This window comes from Balaenoptera borealis, assembly GCF_965194805.1.
Source record: "Balaenoptera borealis genome assembly, chromosome: 5".
Taxonomy (NCBI): domain Eukaryota; kingdom Metazoa; phylum Chordata; class Mammalia; order Artiodactyla; family Balaenopteridae; genus Balaenoptera; species Balaenoptera borealis.
The window spans coordinates 124,486,981-124,508,407 of NC_138862.1; the positions used below are offsets into that span (position 1 = coordinate 124,486,981).

General features: G+C 41.7%; 1 protein-coding gene across 6 annotated transcripts in view; it reads right to left on the reverse strand.

Annotated features, from left to right (window-relative positions):
• The window catches only part of ZBTB38 (zinc finger and BTB domain containing 38), a 117,184-nt gene that overhangs the window by 43,811 nt on the left and 51,946 nt on the right, over window positions 1–21,427 (reverse strand). For 2 of the 6 annotated variants that reach the window (XM_082392360.1, XM_082392368.1), the window contains exons 3-5: window positions 12,574–12,639; window positions 11,626–11,986; window positions 28–4,927 (exon numbers count right to left, since the gene is read on the reverse strand). The exons of 1 other annotated variant lie outside the window; for it this stretch is intronic. The gene's annotated coding sequence lies outside the window, so the exon portion shown is untranslated. Of the gene's footprint in view, window positions 1–27; window positions 4,928–11,625; window positions 11,987–12,413; window positions 12,540–12,573; window positions 12,640–21,427 lie in introns of those variants that run through there. 3 more of the 6 variants (XM_082392361.1, XM_082392363.1, XM_082392362.1) reach the window with 3 other exon arrangements.

Genomic DNA, 21,427 nt, shown 5'->3' on the forward strand with positions numbered 1-21,427 from the left:
GCATACGGCCCCTGCGGTGGCACTTACAGGGCTCGGCCGCTGCCCCGCGAGCGCGTTCCCCGGGGGTCCATGGCGCTTCCGGACCCGCGAGTCAGGCCGCGGCGTCTCGCAGCACCGCCCAGAAAATGGACGCCGGCGGCTCGGCTCGGCCGGCCCGGCCCGCCCCCGGCGCGGGGTTGGGGACGCAGCCTGGCCGGGAAGAGGGCTCCCCGGCCTTAGCTGCGGGCCGGATGTCGGAGCATCAACGCGCCCAGGACCCGGCCTCGGGAGGACACGGCGGGGCCGCGGCGGAGGGACGCACCACGGCCCCGCGAGGCCTCAGACCCAACCTGGGTGCGACTGGGGGCGGGGTGGGGGGAACCCACGACGGCCCCAGACGCCAGGAAGGGAGCAGCGGCCTCCGCCTCCGTCTCATCGGGGGAGAACACAATTCAGAACCTGCCGCGAGGGCAGCCGAGTTGGGGCGTCTACGGCCACAGAGCCTAGCCACTATCAGAACCAGGCCTGGGTCCGCAGAGGGGGCCCTGGATTCTGCACCCAGATCCCAGAGAACATCCAACCCTTGCACATTTAAAAGAGGCAGGCTTCAGAGAAGTCAACTGCAGTTTTAATTTAAATTCTCGGGAATCGAGTGTCACCTGCGCTTTCCCACGGCTGACAGGAGAGGCCTAGATTGATTTTCCTAACGTGCTATAAAAGCTAGTTCACGCAAAAGACCCGGGCCTCTTCCTTAAATAAAGCGCACTGACTGCCTGCTGGGATCTCTCGTCCAAGATTCAGGGACTGCTCATTGAGAAAGTATTTACTGAGGCCTGCCACAAACTCGCCTTGCGGAGGAGCTAACAGTCTAGTGCTCTAATGTGCAGGTTTTGTTTGCTTGTTTTCTACAAAACCATCCATGTTCCCTGCGTTTTGGTAGTATGAGTCTTATTTTAAAATTTTCTTTTGAAAAGATTCATTCCCAGGTTACAATTTATAAAGGATAAGAAGTAGGTTCTTTGCACGCCTTACATCCTGTTTTTAGCTTGGAATACAGTGTACACAATTCTGCATCCTAGTTCCTGATCACGTTTTAAGATTGTGATCATTCTGATGAATAAAGGAGATTCCATTAGTGTATACAAAGCAGTTAGAACATTTTAATAATCACAGAGAAATATACTGACTTAAAGTCAAATTAAAGCATCATGTAATTTAAAAATAAAGACAGGGTTTTGAAGGTTGATAGATTGGGCAACCTGCACACACATGTACACGAGCAGGTCGCAATCTCCTCAAAGCCAAGTGCCCTTTATTCTTTCTCCGTGGGCCACGTTCAGAAAGAGCTATTCCACTAAACTGCATTTATTAACTAATGATTCATCTTCGTACTTAAAAAAAACCAACAATCCTGCAATGTTTTTGTATACGTAATTGCCAATCAGAGCTACAAAACCTGAGCGAACACGTTGTTAATCATGGATTCCAAACTAAGGAAATTTGTGGTCTGATTGCAAGTTTATGTGTTTCCACTGAGGCTTTTGGGAAAACTAAGGCATGGGGATTAGGAACTTCTAGCTGGGAAGTGCCAGTATGAGGTGCTGTTCTCTGTGCTGCCCAGCGATTGGAAGGTGGGAGGTGGTAGAGTGAGGCAATTTGGCCTTTGGATTCTGCCTGCCTGGGTTTAAAGCCCAGCTTTGTCAATTACAAGGCTGCTCACTGTGTGACTTTAGGCAAGTTACTTAACCTCCCTGAGCCTTGGCTTGCTCATCTGTAAAATGGGGCTGATTTTCATATTACGCTTATCTCGTAGGGCTTTTTGACAGTTAAATGGGATAACACGCGTGAAGCATCTGCATATGGCTGTCGGTGCTTGAGGTCAAGTATTCAGAGTTCTAAGTTCCTACCATCCAAGCAGTAAGAATCGTAGTTCCCGTATGTAAAGCAACTTTTATACCATGGAAATTTTCCATGGGGAGGCTGCCAGGGTCACATGGTGAGTGACATAAAGGGATTTTAAATATAGGTCTGACTTCACGGTCCACTTTCTGTGCTGCTAACATGTTCCAGGTGGTACCTTGGTCAGATGCTGTCAACAGCTTGTTAAGGGTGAAATCGGCTCTGGCTTTCCTAAGAGGCTTAGCAAGTGAATGGCTCCTTACATCCACTTGGGAATTCATAAACAGTGGCATTTCTTTCTCACTAGGGCCAAATGTTTCTCCAAAAGCGAGTAGATTTCCCCTAAATTGTTATTAATAACTAAAATATCACGGCAACAGTTTTAAACACCACAGCCTAAAACTTACATAATCAGACTGTCCTTCAAAATTTTCCACCCTTCCTCATAACCGGTCACAGATTCTCTCTCTTAATCATTCTTCTTAGTATGGGGAATTATCTGGAAATTTCCAAGAACGTCCCAACTTGTCATAATTTTATTCTTTTCTGTAAAAATTTATTCCTTTCAAAACAACTAAATGTGATATATTTTCATATCCTTATAATATTTTTCATTTCAATGCATTTGCAAATAAGAAAAAAATATCCTAAGACTTTTAAGATTCTCTCCTCTCTTAAATTTCTACTAGTTCTTCAACATCTCCCCAGCATGGCTCCTGATCCTTTTCTAGCGGCCGTTTCTAGGAAGCTGTCCTTGATTTGTACCTCATTTCATTTAATCCCCACATGATTTCTGTTATGTTACAACTGCCTGTTTCAGCTTTCTGACTGAAGACTCTTGGCCAATTTATTTAGTGCCCCCCTTCTTTCTCTTTTTTAAGGTTTCAATGTTATCATTATATAGAAAACAATCTAAGGTGTGTCCCTTTGAAACCCACTTGCTTCCTTTGTTTCCCACCATGGGTTAGGAATCTGTAACTCATTCCGCCTCGCATTCTTCACACACTATTAATTTAATTTATTGTTTTACTTCTCTCTTCCCCTCATCCTGGGTACTCACTCACCAAGTTCTGTCGCTTGGCTTCCTCTTATATGGCTGCTTCTCTCTTTGCCTTTAAGCATTTTAAGAAAGTCCCTGTCCAAATCATCTTCTCTGATCTCCACCACATTCCTGAAAAGCCTCCTGTGATGTCGTGTTGAAAAGTCTACCAAGGGCCTTGCAGAGGCAGTGGGTAGAATGCGGGTGGCAGCTTCCCGCCCCTAGGAGCCAGGCAGGAAGTAGTAGGAACTGGGGTCTGCAGGATCATTCATGTCCCACCTAAATGGGGAATGGGGTTGTCACTACCCAGCCCCAGACCAATTGTTGCCAGGTGGGAATGCCAGATCTGCAGGATTTTCCAATGAAGCCCAAATCAGGATTTTTATATAAAATATATTCTGTATCTTGATCAGGTCTCTAGCTGTAATGACCAATTTACAGAAAGTCTTTGAGACACAGGAACATGTAAAGCAGTTGGGGGGTGGTGGTGGGATGAACTGGGAGATTGGGATTGACATATATACACTAATATGTATAAAATAGACAACTAATAAGAACCTGCTGTATAAAAAATAAATAAAACTAAATTTAAAAACAAAAAAAACAGCACCAAGGAATGTCATCGGAAACTTCCGATTTGAGGAAACTCTATGAGTCAAATTGTTTCTTCAACAAAATGTTTATGACAATAGCAAGGATGAAAGAAAGAGGGGGAAGGAAACCTATAGATGAAGTGAAATTTAAGAGAATATTAATTGCATTGTGTGGACCTTATTTGGAATTGTGCTGTGAACAAGTTTTTTTTTTTTTTTTTTTTTTTCCAAATGACCTAACTGGACAAATCTGAATGCTGACTATGATATTTGAAGTTATTAAAGAATTCTTGTTATTTGTTGGTGTGATAATGATGCTGTGGTTCTTTTTCTTTTTCTTCCTTTTTTTTTTTTTTTTTTTTTTATATAAGCAAGTGTGTACATGTCAATCCCAAACTCCGTAACTCTCCCTACCCCAACCCTTCCTCCCTGGTAACCGTAAGTTCTGAGTCTGTTTCTGTTTTGTAAATAAGTTCATTTGTAAAGCGATATCATGTGGTTATTTTTCTTTCTTACTAATCGACATTTTTTTTAATGTATTTTTTTAGGATTCCATATTTTTAAAACTTTTTATTTAGAACTATTTCAAAGTTATAGAAGAGTTGCAAGAATAGTACCAAAAAATTATATACACTCCAATCATATCTTTTTATCTATTTTTTTTTCTTGAATCATTTGTAAGTTGAAAACATTCTCTTCCACACCTAAATACTTTAGCATTTATTTCCTCAAAAAAAAAAAAAAAAGCGTCTTCTCTTAGTATCCTTGTCTTTTAGAGAATCATACTAAAATATTTAGCAATAAAGCGATATGATCTGGGATTTGCTTTAAAATAATACAGGAGAGGATTTACATGAAACAAGATTGGCCAGCCATTGAGAATGGTTGAAGCTGGGCGAGGACTGTACAGGGGTTCATTAAACTAGTTTTTTCATATTGTACGTGTGTTTAAGATTTTCATAATAAAGTTTTAAAAGATTATGTTAATGAAAGACTTTACAATGATATAAAATGCTTATGATATGATATTAAGTAAATAAAAAGAAGATACAAAATTGTCTATATTATCTCAACTATTAAAAAAATCGCCAGGCATAGATAAAGGACTGAAGGAACGCACGCCAAAATGTTAACATTCCAAATTATTTCAAAGTAGATATATACTACTTTTATAAGTAGAAGTAAAAAATACAATTCAAAAAATAGAAAACAAAGTTGGCAATGGATTCAATTAAAATTCTTGTTAGAAGTCAAACAAAGTACATATATGGGTTGGACTGACCAATGGTCCCCCGGTTTGCAGCTTTTGACTTAGAAAATGGGTCCACAAACTACGTCCGTCCTACAGGCCAATTTCGCCTGCCACCTGTTTTTGTACAGCCTTCAAGCTGAGGATGGTTTTGACATCTTTAAATGACTGAAAAAAAAATTCAATAGTAAAATAATATATCATGACATGAAAATTACATGAAATTCAAATTTCATTGTCCATAAGTGAAATTTTATTGGGACACAGGCACGGCCAATCATTTCTGTATCTATGGCACTATGTGTGTATATATATATATAAAATATATATAATTATTATTATACTTCGTATTATATATTAGTATGTTTTTAATTTCATCAATAAAGAGCTCATACAAATTTGTTTTCTTTGTTGTTATATAAATACCTACATATCATCCTCAGTTTTGCCTTGATCCACAGAGCCTAAAATATTTACTATCTGGCCCTTTACGGAAAAAGTCTGCCAACCTCTGGCTTAGAACTGGGCTTCCCATGTGACCTAAAAGCAGCTTGGTTTAGCAGAAAGTGCACTGGACTGGGAGTTAGGCGTGGCCACTTAACTCTCTGAGTGACCTGGAGAAATCACAACTTCTCTGGGCCACAGTTCCCTCAATGACAGAATAAAGTGAGTCTAAGTTTCACACAGCAACTGAAGTCTGTGCTTCACGTTCCCGTAAGAGCTAAGCAAGAAGTACAGGATGATGGCAGCATTATGTGCTGGTGTGCCAGCAGGGGCGGTGCTCCTGGAGACCAAGGAATTCAAACAATCAGAATATCCACTGGGGATGGTTTACCGGGCACTCAGACCAGGGCCTGGAAAGGTGGGTGAAGAGCAAGGAAGACAGGCTTTGGGGGCTCCAAAAGCAGAGCAGCACACCTGTGAGGGCAACATGACTTCGGGCAAAAGAGTTTCTAAAGTCTGCTGCTTAAAATGGGTATTTTGGGTCTATCTCCAGGCTGAGCTTTGTGGAAAACCAAAAGCATTTGGTCACAACCCATGTAAAAATCTGCTCATTTAAAGTTTAATCCAGATCTAGTCAAGTGACGGCAGCAGGGCTGGGGGGTGGTCTCTGGCATCCTCAGCATGTAGAATAGGAGCCTTGGGATAGAGACTTCATAAGCTTCTGGGATAAATCACCCTTAAGGATGCCAATCTGCGGGCTTTTCATAACAGTCAACGTGGGACAGTTAAGCCCTAAGGCCAACATTGCGGCCGAAGCCAGACAGAACATGAGAGCACCCAGTCCTTACACAGCAGGCCCGCAGCCTGCATCTCAGGGGCTCTCCCAGCCTCCTTTTACTCGTTGCAACCCCTCCCACTCTTTTTCCCTTGTACCCCACGCCCCCAGCTTCAGGGTGCAGCACAGCAGCCTGCTTTCTGACTGCCTGCTTTGTTCCCTCTTTCTGATTTTCCGCACACCCCTCCCCGCCTCCTTGCTGCCCTCTCCCCACTTTGCCTCCGAGATGGCCCTTCCACAGTGTTTCCCCAGTATCCTGCATTTTCTGATCTTTCAGTGATGCCCCTCTCTCTCCCTACTAAAGGTCCCCTGCTTCCCTTCCACAGCTCAAGAAACAAGAGAAAAGGGGAAAAAATTACAAGGGCACTGCCCTTCTGGGATTTAACCACATTCTCAGCTGGTGGCTTTTGTTTTCTCGTCTCACTGACTTGTAAGGCCCTCGGGGCAGGGACTCTACGTCATGCTCGGTGCTGGGGAAGATGGGCAGGACTGTGAAGCCTTAATTAGAGTAAGGCCTCAGACAGGGTAGAAGATTTGAGCAGGCAAAAAAAAAAAAAAAAAAAGGAATTTCAAAATATCTATTTGGCAGCAATGACCACGGGGTAAGGAAGAGGTTTGTTTAATCATATAAAAAGAATCATGAAAGTCTTCACAGCATTTTATGAACGCAGAAAAAATATTTATAGTGGCATTTTAAAAACAAAACCGAACCAGAAAACAAACTTCCTCCACAGGCCAAATATAGTGACTGTAGACACAAATGCTAGTCTCGAACCCTGAACAGGAATAGCTGCAGAAGCAAGAAAGTCATTAAAGGAAAAGATGCAAAATGAATTACAAGATCAAAAGAGCCATTTTCTGGTCAATGAGATGTTTGGGCCATGGCAGTGCCATGCTGGGATCACCTAACAAAGACAAGGGCTTTGGCAATTGGTCTTTGATTTACCTGCTTCCCACAGAAGCAGAACGGCCAGCAGGGAGACCCCCACTGTCTGTCAGGGAAGGTAAAAAGGCAGAAGCATCTTGCCTGCATCACGAATTCAACTTTTTGCATTCAAGGCCTTCTCAACTTAACATCTGCTCATGAATGCGAAAGAGTGGCAGCCGTTATGGAGGTCACCTGCTAGGGCAGGCAGACCAGCTTGGAGAAGGGCAGCCAGACACACGGTGGCTTATTAGGAACCAAGACATTTTGGGAAGGTGATTGAGGATGAGACACAGAGTCCCAGGGAAGAACCATCTTCTCCATTGGGTGAGATGACCCCAAACTGAAGGCTAGCCTTCAGGAAACAGTATAAAAGGCCACTAAGAGAACAGCATGCCATTCATTTCTTTCTGGAACAGAGAGGATATACAATTGTACCTGTCCATACAACCCCCTAGCCTTGTGAAAGTGGACGTGAGCTTCACAGGGAATTTCGTGTCACATTTCCATTCTGCCTGGGTTGTAGTGGTGCCTGTCACAGAGTAGATGCTCAACAAATATCTGAAGAAGTGAACTGAACAGTTGAAGCCCCTCCCCACTGATGGGCAATATTCTACTACAAAGAACTAGAACATTCTTCATGCAGTGGAATGTTTCGTGGCTAGTCAAAACCAAACAAAATGTAAGGAGTCAGCCAGGCCACTTCTAACTTGTGATAAGCAAAGCCCACCAAATGGTGAATCAGTGTTAGAAGGTGCTTCTGAAACATTGAGAAGACTTTGAAGGGTCTTATAGTTTCTAAGGTGTAGAGCAAACCTATCCCTTTGTTCTTGGAGCTTCATTAGCAGACGAACCTAAAAGGCATGAAAGAGTTCTGGTTCTGAAGGATTTCCTTAGTATTATTTGTTCAAATAGAGAAAGAACACTCCAAGCAGTGAGGTCTTTAGAAAGCCACCAGCAGACAGAGTTCTGCAGAAACTGAAGTGTTTGAGGTGTCAGAGGTCAAAGACAATTTACTGGCAAGATGGGACAGACCCTTCCACCTCCTGCCTTTGAAAAAAAAAATTAAAGGAAGTGGCTCTCTCAATGTTTTGCCATGAATTGAAGTTCTGGAGTTCTTAAGAAAAATGAAGCAACAGGCTTCCCAGAAATTTCCTTGCTCGGGGATTCCTTTCTTCTGTGGATTTCTTGGGTTAGCACTGAATCTGTGCCCAAATTTCAATACCACCTAGGACTGCAAAGTCCAGAACTTCACTGCACCTTCTGAGACCGTGTTGCGGTGGGTCTGGGTCAAAGGAAGTGACTCTGCTGGCACTGAGTCCTGGGAATTTGACGAAAACCAGCCATGCGGGCCTGGCCCACCGTCTTGCTTCGCGGGCAGCTTACCTAAGTCAGGCTCAACGCACCAAGTCCTCAGAGCTGGCTCTCATATAATGGCAGTTACTCGTAGAAAGGAGTTTGTGGTCTGAGCATGAACACCCCTCTTCCTGGTAACACTCTCCATCAGCCCTCCACCTGTCTGGATCCATCTCACCACCCAGGTCTCCACCTAAATACCACTCCTCTGGAAGGCTTTCCCTGGCCAACCATTCTAAAGTGGCTCTCCGCCTCCCAACAACACACCCTTGTTTTTTTTAATTTTGTCTTCTCTTTCTCCTTTGCACTTGTCTTCTCCAATTAATTGTTTACATATTTATTTTTGTGCCCCTGGCCCCTACCACTCCACCACACTAGGCGTGGGTCTATGAGAGGCAGGCCCTGGTCTCTCTTGCTCATGACTGTATTTCTAGCCTCTGGAATATGCCTGGTATGTAGTACGTACTCAATATATTTGTTGAATGTTTAATTACCAAGAAAGCCATTAAGAACAGCATTTCCCTTGGAAGGGAGCTGCTAGAATGAACCATATGGTACCAGGGAACTCAAAGGCTTAGCGTATTAAAGAGAAGATCGTCTTTCTAGATCCATCTCCCCATATCAACCAGCCCTAAGACGTGGTCTGGGTACCCATTTCCTCTATGGGGGATCCATGGAAATTGCTGAGGTAGATCAACATCCCTCTAGTAGCAAGAGATGCCATCTTGGTAATCTCACTGAGTTAAGGTTTGGAAAAACAATTCCTATTCTCCGAAAAAAGAGTTGAGAATTTTAGACTACAAATCATTCAGGCAGAAAACCACAGATTTGCCCATTTTGTTTTGGTGAGAACAAGGCAGTTGTTTGCACATTCTTCCTGTCGCACCTGCTCTGGCCTGCCCAGTGTAAACACCTTAGCCAAAAAGTATAAATGGGTTAAGCACTGCCTTTTCAACAATGAGAAGGGATAAGTGCCATCCTCTACAATCGGCAGGAAATCCAATGATAATTGTAAGTGGGTAAGTTTAGAAAAGCTTTGTGCCTGGTGAAATATGAAGGCAAAGCATTAAGGCGAAATACAACAAAGTAATAAATAATAATTATTCTTCCACTCACTGGTCTATTAATTACAATGACAGTGGTACAGTATACTTCCCAACAGTCTTATTTGGCTTTCAAGCTCCTTGACTTGTGTTTAAAATTCTTTTAGGAGAGACCAAGAGCCACATAAATGAATAATGCCACAAAAAATCATGAGGTATGGAAATCTACAAGGTAACACAACCATGCTTGAGTTAAAAACAAAAGGATCGACATTTTACAGAGAAGAAATACACTGTTGAATCTCTCAGGCATTCAATTGTAGGGTAAAACAATTCCATTGAATCCATCTAATCTTGTGATTAAGATTCAAACGGGTTCAAAATGATTAATTTGTACCGGCCTATCAGAATAGAAGACATTGAGTTGTAATCTTTCCGAACAGCAATAGTGTTTTAATTACAAATGCTGGGCTCATTATTTGCTCAAGACCGAATGACAATTAGCTTGATCCTACTGCAACTGTTAATGCTACTGATACTAAAATAAACAGGCAATGCTGAATCAGGGTTCCGACATTTCCCTTCAGTTTACGATCCTCTGATTGATGCTATATGCAAAATGTACTTAGTCTTTTTAAGTCACAGGCAAGAAGGAAAATGGCTCCCAAACAGCAAAAAAAAAAAAAAAAAAAAAAGGTACTGCAGGAAGGCTATTTCATGGCAAGCCCAGAGAGCAAAATCACTGTGAGATGAATCATGTTCTAATATAATTGAACCAGAGAAAAAACTCCAAGCAAAATATTTAAGTTGGCCTCAAAACAACAATACCACCACAACAACAAATCTTTAGTCCATTAGAGGTTTGATTTTATAGACAGTGCTTTGGAATATTAGACAAATTGCTAAGATAAAGCAACTGTTTACACAGATGGTTGTGCAGCTCAATGTTCTACACACTGGAGCAAACCTCAGGGAGGTTTTGGGTTTGGCAGCACCTCCCTCCTAACACACCTACAAAGATGGTTGCCCAGAGGCTCCATGTGCACTTATAGTTGGGGCTGGGGTGGGCTTGGGTTTGGGTCCTTCTCTACTGAGAGCTCGGCGGTTACCAATGGAGGGATCAGGCAAAACAAAAGCATAAGCATTTTCTGATTCTCAGAATTTCTGAGATACCTATTGTTTCAGTGGCGCTGGTGAACTCGTGATAATGAAACTACACCTTTGCACACAAGCCTTGACCAGCATTCCGGAGCACATGACAAAGAAAACCTTAATTTTGAAAGTGCTGAACACAAAGGGGAAAAGAAAAAGCTCTTACTGTGCAAGGTTTCTATGTATAGAAATATGGCTTAATTTTTAAGGCTGGAAGACCGCATGTATAAACGTCTAAAACCAGTTCAGACTCTACATGAGAGGAAAAAGAACTGCAAAATTTTCATGAAACATTTTTTTTTAAAGACTATCTTTTGCATATCTGTTACTGCATTTAAAAATAAGATGTGGTTACTAAAGAAACAGGTTCTGGCCCAGTGTTAATTTGAAACTAAAATATATTTGAGAAGTTAAGCTCAAAGGAAAGAACCCATGAATTTATTTTGAAAAGTGCCAGAATTTGGTGCTTACAGAACCACAGCTGTATGGTTTGCAATGAACCATTCTAGGGACTCTGTTTCATTCAGTGAGGCTATTTTTCTTCTAACAGAGCCACCTATATTTAATATTTCCCCCTTTAAAATTGGAATTCCTCATCTCCCCAAATAATAGATATACAAATAATGCATTTATTCTTGTACATTATCTAAAATTGATTTTGGAAGCCTCTAAGTTTTTATTTTCATCTTTCATATAACACGTTTAAAGACCGCTTCTTAAAATTTAAATATTTTAAATGTTTCTTATTAAGCTTATTTGCGCTATTCAAAATTATCTCCAGAAACCCATTTATTTTTAGTTTCAAGCTAAAATGGAGCTGAATCCACAGACTTTTCAAAAAATTCTTTTGTGGTCTAATGGCGCCACACCTATCATATATATGATTTTTTAGGAGGAATCACCTCACTTTTATAGCAGAATCATTTTATAAGTTTATAAAAGCTATATATTTGTATAGTATCTGAATAGTAAAGGCCATCCAACTGAATACCCTCCCCTCCCAATTACAACTGTCTTATTTAATTTGTTTTAAAAGTCATATTTTAATCTATTTAATGTTCTTGCTACATGGCTCAAAAAAAATCTATAAAACATGCAAATTTCAACCTACCTGTATGTATCACTTAATGCAGTGCTAGCATCACAAGACATTCAGCCATTTTTATGTAAAGCGATGGAGACCAACTGATTTCTCCGTCTTCTTGCTCTCAAGTTTTAGATGCAATTGTCACACACACACAAAACCATACGCAGAACAGCTTGAATGTACTGTGATCACGAGAACTGAATTTATCAACAGGAAAACAGGTTTGAAAAAAGAAGTTTCTCATCCAAGGTTTCTCTGAGGCTGCAACCAAGGAAGTAGCGTGTTGAATTTTTTTCCCTTCCTCCTCTGAGAGTTCAAAGCCTGGAGCTGACCACTGCAAAGGCCACTGTCACATCTGCTGAAAATCAAACCACTGATACCAGCACTGAAAATACAAATTTGAGAACCAAGTTGTTTGTACACCATGGAGTGCATAAGAGTTAAAAATAGATTCCACCTTGCCTCCTACCCGCATAATAAACATGTAAGTTTCAAGTGTTTAATTTGATATTCACATTAATTAACAATACAACATACATTATTTAAAAGACAGCAAATGCAAGAAGAAAGGGGAGACACCATCTGGTAGCAGAGTTTTGTTGTTGTTTTTGTTTTTAGGGGTTTTTTTTTTTTTTTTTGGCTTTGTTAGAAAAAAAAAGGTAAAATCCTATTTTGAATGTGATGAAAAGCAAACATCCAGAAGCAAATGAATCGGAGCTGAAAGGTGATGCTGAAATAGCTAAGGCTGTAATGAGGCAAAAACAAGTCTTCGCTACCAGATGATATGGCATCCCGAGCATTTACATACTCACATCTGAAATACTAGGCAACGTGTAATGAATTCTATACACAGCATGCACACAGAGCACAAGCACGGCTAATCCTGCCTGCCATCTTAGGCTCGCAGAAGCAAGATACGCACTGCAGGCAGCACACGAGCACTGGGGAAGGAGGAGGCAAGGGACAGCTCACCTTAAATGCAGTGTCTGATTAATGTTGTAAGTGACATTGCATATCAGCCTCAGAGTCTTGGTTCAACTGGGTAGGAGGGAACAAAGAAAAATGTCATCAACTGGTGATGCAAGATGAGCCCAATCACTAAACACTGTTTAGCAAACTCCAAATTCTGCAACCAGACAGTAGAAGGCATTTCATACAGTTCAGCAGAGCTGCTGCACAATGAATGTGCCCTTCTGCTTCTGAGAATCAAACAATCCTTTTGCTAAGGAAGAAAATAAGCTGGAACGAACACTGTCATATCTTCTTCTTGAAGAAAGCTTTCAATACAGTATGTATCTGGTTCGGGATGCATTTTATAGACTGTTAATTTCATAGAATGGCTAGCAACAATGACAAACACAAACCTTTTAAGCTACTGCAAAGTAAAGAATAATATTATAAAGGGTGTAGCATTTCTAGATTATTTTTCAGAATCCTAAATGGTGCCGGCAGGCTTGTAGAAGAATGCATGATCAGCTGTCTGTATCTGTGCTATAACCTCTAACCACAAGCCGTGTAAATGTATTCTGCTAAATGTATCTGCAGTACAGAACGGCAGACACCTCCCCAGTCGGAATGGTATTAAAATGTGAATGAATTTGCTTAAACTTAAAAGCAGAATAAAAGCACTTACAGAAAAATAAACTGATGCTGAGTTCCTTTCAATGTATAGCTGACCATCACGAACGATAAAATAAAAGCTGTCCTTAGGACACTGACCTAAATAATGTTAAGTCTCGCAACAGCATACTGTACTTGCTCAGAACCTAGGAAATGCAGAATGATTTTTCTCCTTCCTCCCCCTCCAAAAGCTAGAACGTAAAGTAACAAGCCATTAACAGAAATACCAAATGGCTTTGTGTATATATATTGTACATACTGTAAGGGAAGAAATGGTGTTGAGCTGACATGCAATGTTTCTTTGTTTTACTTTGAGGCTTAGCTACGCTCCCACGATGACATTGACATCATGGAGGTCAGGGCTGACACTGGGGTGCTATCTGTTTTATGAGTGAAATGTTTTCCGAAAATTAAATCTCATCTACTCAAACACCGAATTTCATGTCTTCTTCAATATCCCCTCCCTGCTGCCGCTGCTCAAGATTGATGGGCTTTACTTTGGCTGTATGTAATAAATTGGAATCACCTTCTGTAGAGACTCCAATACATAATCGTAGGAATTAATTTTTTAAACAAAAAACCTTCAAGAATTCTTATACATCCCCTTTCAATCTTTCCTATCAACACACACACACACACACACACACACACACGCACGCGCGCGCGCGCGCACACACACACATAGACAAAGCTCAAATTGCAATGAAATGTTTAACATGTGGAACAAAAAATGTGGAAAGAGCTGCTTATTCAGGATTTTGAAGAAATGCCTAATAAGCAAAGACTGTTTTGCTACAAAACCAGTGTCACCATGTTCCCAAAGAGAGGAAAACAGCATAGCTTGCTAGGAAAATTTCCTCCAGATCCTGCTGGCAGGTAAAAATCAGAAAAGCATTTCATTTACCATGCTGTATAAAACATGAAGTCTTTTATTTTTAAGGAAATGGAACAGATTCTTTTCTACTCTTTCTTCAGCTACAAAGAAACCATACCCACCCCCAGCCTTAGATCCTGGACATAAGCCAACATTTTTAGAAAATGTTATGAGACTGATTTTGAATATATAATACGTACGTTTTTCTTCTTCTTATTTCTCCAAAAGTCTTTAATTGCCTATTGCATCACTAAATATGCTAATGTAAATTAATTTTAACACGTGCAAAAATGAATTAATCTTTTCTGGGGTTGCCTCTTTCTTCTATAAGAACTGGCTGCAAATAATCAGGTTAGCAAAACATTTAAGTTGCCCAGAATTTTTTTAAAGGAGAAAATGTATTTGAACATCTGAACTTAGGTACTAGGTTTCACAGCCGGATCTTTTGTTTCTAGCTCTCATTCTGTCTCCTTCCACCGAACCCAAGTGATTTTTTAGCTCAATGTATGGAAAGTATACAGCCCACCTCTATCCCGTACACTTTAGAGTCTCTGAGCTGGGTTGTCCAGATGGTCGGTCATACCTGAACCACTCCGAGTCCTCTTCGCTTTGGAGCACATCTCTCTCCCACAACTATTCCAGAAATAGACGTGGCTTTAACGGAAACAGTAGCTCCTGGTCTAACCCCGATGGTGGACCCATCTTCCCCGCCCCCACCATCATTGCTCTATGAGCTCTGGTTAGCATTGACAGCGACAGAAAATTAGGATGGAGTATCCCTAGGCTAATTCCTCCTTTACCATGGAGGTTGAGAATTAGTGAGCTTATAACGCTCAGTTGCAAGGTACCAATTTAATATATGGTCGTCTATAAAGCGGGGTCCTTAAAGTGGGGTTGGAGGAGGTTGAAGTGAACACTTAGACATTTGATGCCCTTGGTGTCTGTCCAGATAGTCCTCATTAATAACACTCGAAAGCTAGACATTCACATTAAAATACAAATTATTATCATGCAAGCTAAAGATACACGATATGGAATCTACTCTGACCACATAGAATGAAGTCGCTGCCTCCTCTGCCTGAGATAATAAATGACAGTGACAAGGACAGTAATCCAGATCAGGCTCCCACAAGATGAGTGAATAGTGTTATGTCCGCTTTACAGGGGCAGGGTGGCGAATGCGGTCAGGTCCCTTACTGGTGCTTGTAAGTCGGATGCCAGGGCAAGTGGTTTCCAAACCTCCCAGTGGGGTTCTCTGTCTACCGTCTGTCAAATCGAGCCTAAAAGCCACGTATCGCTTTATGTTGTGATGTTCCAAAATATTCAACGAGCAAATGTGGCTCGTTTACCGAACCTGCTTGTATTAAACAAATTTGAGCTGTAGTTGAAAGCATTTAGATGCATGAGCTTGTTTAGACAGACATTCTCGACTAGTAAATCCTGTTTTGCACTTAAAAAAAAAAAACCATGCTCATGCCCGAATTACTTAAGCTTTGTCGTGATTACAAGTGGCAAGGGTATGCACTCATTTATGATTTTTAAAAATTGTGTGCTCATCAACCTCCTCAGGGCATAGGCACAAACGTTCATTTAACAGACAAATCCTTTTTCCGTGATGAAAATTTTAACCTGTTTTTGCCACTTTGATGAGTCAAGCACAAGGAACCCAAAATAATCCGGCAGGAGCAGGCTGGAGAAGGACAGAGCTAGCAGTAAGGGCTGCCTCTTTCACTTTGATTAATGCCCTTACTTGCTTACAGTCTCCTTCTGCAATCTGAGCTCATTTTATTTTCAGTCCTGTGGGTTAAAGTTAAATTGCATGACTTATGCAAAGTACATAATTCAAGTATGAACAAAGCTTGACTCTCTGTTTAAAAAAAACATAAAGTCAGGGCACTGAGTCCCCAAGGAATCCTTGGTTTATAAACATTTGGATTGGTTTGCACATTTCTTTGCTCCATTCACTGCATTAAAAACTACAGCTGGTTTCCGTTTATACCTAATATAGATATTCAACCTTTGTGGGTAAAATTTGTTATCAGGTTCGGCTATTCTAATCTTGATTTTTTTTTCCTAATCTCAATTTTTAAAAATAAAATGTTTACCAGATGTAACATTTTTGTTTAAGTTCTTAGAATTTAAAAAGTTTAAACATTTTTATGAGGTTGGTTATTACATTTGTTTGTGGGATATTCATGGAAACAACATGGTGACTTAATTTATCAATGACTAAAAATGCCTTTGGATGATATTTTAGCCTAAATTTTTAGGAAAGTCTAATGCTACTTTGAACATCTACATTTTGCCTAGATATCTGGGCAGGGACTTCTGCTTTCTACTTTGATCAGAGCTAAGTCTATAGTAGCTACCATTTATTGAAAACCTACTATGTACTCAATATTTTAGCTATATTATATTATTTAATTCTAACCCAATAATCCTGCAAGGTGGGTATTAGTTATCATCAACTTTAAGTGAGGAACTAATTGAGATTACCAGTCACACATAGCAGAGCTAGGATTCAAACCCAGTCCAATTGATTCCAAAGTCTGGGTCTTTCCAACAATCCTAAAAGGATAAAACCTCCTCCATCCACATTCTGTCCTGATGTATCAATAGGAATCTTCTGATTGTGCAGACTCCTGGTAGAGGGGACCCCTGCTCCCTGGAGCCAGGACTACCCCTGTTTAGATGAACCAGCCTCAACTCTCCAAGCCCTGGGAATTGTGGGTACCAACTGGAGACAGTTTGGACCAGCAGGTGGAAAAGAATAAGAGAAGAGGAATTAACTAGACCATGTTGGAAAGTTAAGGATAGAAAGCAGGATAACAGTTTTGGTCAGAGATTTGTTATAATTTGGAAATGTTTTATCAGGTGAGATAAGTGGAAAAGCTTACATATCCATTTGAGCAAACTACTTCACCTAATGAAGTCCAGTCTTTTCATGGTACAGATGAGGAAACTGAGACTATGCCCAAGATCACACACTTAGTAAGTGAGTTTACCCATTTGCTGTATTAAAATTCTTCTACAAGCCTGCATTTGTGAATAAACTTGTTATCCAGTTGTTAGATTATTCTAATCTAAATTATCAAAGAGGGATTTCCCTGGTGGTCCAGTGGTTAAGACTCTGAGCTACTATTTCAGGGAGCACGGGTTTGATACCTGGTCAGGGAACTAAGATCCTGCATGCCGTGCGGCCAATAAATAAATAAATAAATAAATAAATAAATAATCAAAGAAAACTCAGTATAACAATCAAGACTGACCTGGTTCCAAGTACCATATGCTAACATATATATATGAAATCTAAAAATAAAAACTGGTCATGAAGAAACTGGGGGCAGGACGGGGATAAAGACACAGACCTACTACAGAATGGACTTGAGGACATGGGAAGGGGGAAGGGTAAGCTGGGACAAGGTGAGAGAGTGGCATGGACATATATACACTACCAAATGTAAAATCGATAGCTAGTGGGAAGCAGCCGCATAGCACAGGGAGATCAGCTCAGTGCTTTGTGACCACCTAGAGGGGTGGGATAGGGAGGGTGGGAGGGAGACGCAAGAGGGAGGGGATATGGGGATATATGTATACATATAGCTGATTCACTTTGTTATACAGCAGAAACTAACACACCATTGTAAAGCAATTATACTCCAATAAAGATGTTAAAAAAATAAATTAAAAAAAAAAAAAAGACTGACCTGGTTGCTACTCACAGATAGATTTCTGTCCTGAACAGACAACTTAAGTCCGTATGATGAGTTCCTTCCCCAACATATTTTAAAAATGGACTTTTGAAAAGCCTAACTTTTGAGTAAGAGATTTTCCAAGCTTAGTGTTTCAAATGAATCATTTTAATGATTGCCTCTCTATGTGAACATCTGTACATTCTGCCCCCATTTAAGATCCCTTCCAGCTCTGAAGGTTTGTGATTCTAAAAAATCCAGCCCCGCTTGCTTGCTTTCTAGGTTGGTTAGGCCAAGAGCTGGACTCCAAGTCTCCTGCCTCCTGGCTAGGTGACCAGATGACTGTCTCACTCATTGGCAGTAATGTTAGATGCCAGCCAGATGGCTTGCAAAGGGGGCTTTCAAATCAACTCCATCAGCTCCACCCTGCTCGGAATGTGAGAGGAGGATTATCTCTCTCAGTGGTCCTGAGGCAGTAGAACAAAGGGTCGGGTGAATGGACATGCGTGAGGAGTTTGAGCTCCAGGAAGCCTGCTCCAATTCTTAGACATGAGGTTTCTCCCTTCCATCCATCAGCACTTGTGTAAGATGAGGGCAAGGAGTACACACTTGATGGCAAGGACCGGGCAGCAAGCCTTGGGGACCAAACTGAGGTTACCCTCGAGGAAAGAGTTGGAGGGAGAAGGGAAATGTGAACCATGTGGTTTTCAACCGAGAAAAAGTGGTATGTGACTTAGGGTTGCCAGGGAGACTGTGGTGGACAACATCCCACCCCAAGCTAATTCAGCTCAGACTGTCCCGTGGGAATATCCTCAGCATGGCTCACCACCATTTTCGATGTCACTACCTCAGCTTTAGCAGCAGAATAGTCCCTGCTTTCATTTTGCAGTGCATTGGAAATGTGGCACTAATAAAGACCTTGCGTGCCCATGGAGATCAAGAGCATTCCTGCATCTCTAGTCACACGTTCATTCGCAGCCGTCACTGTTTGCCACTCCCCAGATGGAGAGCAAATGAAACAGCAGGGTCTTCTAGATCCTGAATTGGCAAAAGACATTCAGCAAGAAGGCTGAGTTTCTTCTTTCTAGAGAGATTAGCAGGCAACTAGGTTGAAGAGGGAAGGTGGTGACGTAAATGAAAGTGGAGAAGGAAGAATTCTTACAGATGGGTAAAATCTACCCCACGTGAGAACATAATCCTCTCCTCATACCTTTCTTCATCCTGGGCAGCAAATATTCCAAGACAACCTGGGAACAAATTCATTTGCTTTCTCTTCTCTCAGATGAATGAATTTGTGGTTCGGAAAGGTCACAACCATGAACCTCTTCTCACCAGAGCAGCCTAACAAACCTCAGTGAATCTTCACTTCCTTTGGACTAAAGATAAAAGCACAATATGTTTTTGTTGTGTTGAATTACCTGCCTTTACTCACGTCTCTGGCTGGCATCCTGTGAGATCTCTGTATCTCCCACAGCACCTAGAGCATTGCCAGGTGCAATGGAGGGGCTTATATGGGTAGGATCTTGATTAACCAACACCAAATTAGGGGTCCTTTCTCAGCTCCCACCACTACCAGTGGAATCTTCAGCTTTGTCCTTTGAAACCACTTCCTAAAATTAGAGAACTTGTTCCATGAGTTAAGGAACGGATCTGGAGACTAAAAATACCTATGGAAGTCTTTCAAGTTCGTAATCACTTGTTTACCAAGTCAGGGGGGTGGGGGGACAAGTTGTCTGGCAAGCAGACCGCAGGCTTTGTTTACATCTGTCCCTCCTATAACAGGGAAAGGGGACACAGAAATAAGGGTGGCTTGACGACCACACCACTGTCTCCAAAATGTGCCTCAATGTTTCCTCGGGCTCTCAATGGCATAGCGCATTTCACAGAGTTATAGGATGGGCAAGGCACTTCAGATGATGTCATCTGAACCCCTTCTTTCTTTTTCTTTTTTAAAATAAATTTCATTTATTTATTTATTTATTTTTGGCTGCGTTGGGTCTTCACTGCTGCGCGCAGGCTTCCTCTAGTTGCGGTGAGCGGGGGCTACTCTTCGTCGCGGTGCGCGGGCTTCTCATTGCCGTGGCTTCTCGTTGCAGAGCACGGGCTCTAGGCGCGTGGGCTTCTGTAGTTGTGGCTTGCATGCTCTAGAGCACAGGCTCATTAGTTGTGGCGCACGGGCTTAGTTGCTCCGCGGCATGTGGGATCTTCTTCCCGGACCAGGGCTCGAACCCGTGTCCCCTGCATTGGTAGGCGGATTCTTAACCACTGCGCCATCAGGGAAGCCCCTGAACCCTTTCTCTGAGGGAGGAGAAAATCAGATTCAAAGAGACTGTGATATCTGAAGACCTCAGCAACCAGCATAAAAGCCGTATTCCTTAATTACTAGTATTCTGCTCTTTTAATTCAACACACTGGCTCAATTTTAAAAAAAAATCCACTTTTCACCTAAATAGGTGCCTGACAAATGGTTATAGAATAAGTGAATTAATGAATAGATTCCAGTATAGAGGGTTTATAACTTCTTTACCAGTTCCTCTCAGAAGAAAATGTTATAGAATACTTAATTTTTTTAAAGCTCAACTAAATATAATTTTTAGCAAAATAGTAAATATTAGGCAAAATATCACCTGGGACCAAGTGTTATTTGAGAAGTATCAGAGGTGATAGGCTTGATTGCTATATTAAGTCATTCAGATTAAGTTCAGCCAGCTGAAGTAGGCTTTTGTCCTATTTGGTTTGCAAAGAAAAATCTCATGAGTTAGCATAAGCAGCTAAAAATAAGTTGCAGGTTTCATTTTCTGTTGTTCAGTATGGTTTTGAAACCAGAAGGTGCAAAACTAGGAGATTCACCAACGCCCACTGAAGAGCAACAATTCGAATAGTCCCCGTTCTGGCCCAGCAACCTGATTACAGCTCACAACCAGGCCTAAGACACGTACACCTATGTCCCTCTCACCACGGTCTCTTGAGATGGCTGCCCCTGATGAATAAGGCATGGCAGGAAATTAGGGCCTGAGGCCAGTCCTGGGGGACAGTGGCTTGTGTGTGTGTGTCTTGTCATATCCGGACAGGATGTCACATAGACATCAGTCTCATGTGCGCAGCCTCAATCTTAGGTGGTGCTGGGGACCCCACCACAAAACAAGGGAATAAATAATGCTAGAATTTCACTAAGATGAGGCCCTGAAGGTAGTGAGCACAGCAGGTACACCTCGACCTAAATGCCCAGGGTCTTGTGCGATTCCATACTGCAAACCCAGGGGGCTCACGATAAGTTTAATTTCAAAACTGTCTTCCCAGGGCCAAGTCTGGCAAAAAGGTGTTTGACAGAGGCATAAATGCTTCAAAGGGAAGGCAGCCATCTCACACTGGAGCGTTCAGCTGTGGGCACGAGGCCCGGAGAGAGCAGAGCTGGTGAGAGAAAGCCCTCAGCAGAATGAGATTGAGAGGGGGCAGAGAAGGGTTAATCTCCTTCCATTAGAGGAGGGGCCATTTGGTGAAGGTGAAGAGAATAATCTGTATGAAGAACAGGGAAGACATAGAGCCATTCCAGAAAAGAAATGACCATGCAGGGGTGAGAAGGATGATTTGTCCTCGATTTTTCACCGTGAGACCATTTCTTAGATCTGAGTCTTTGAAG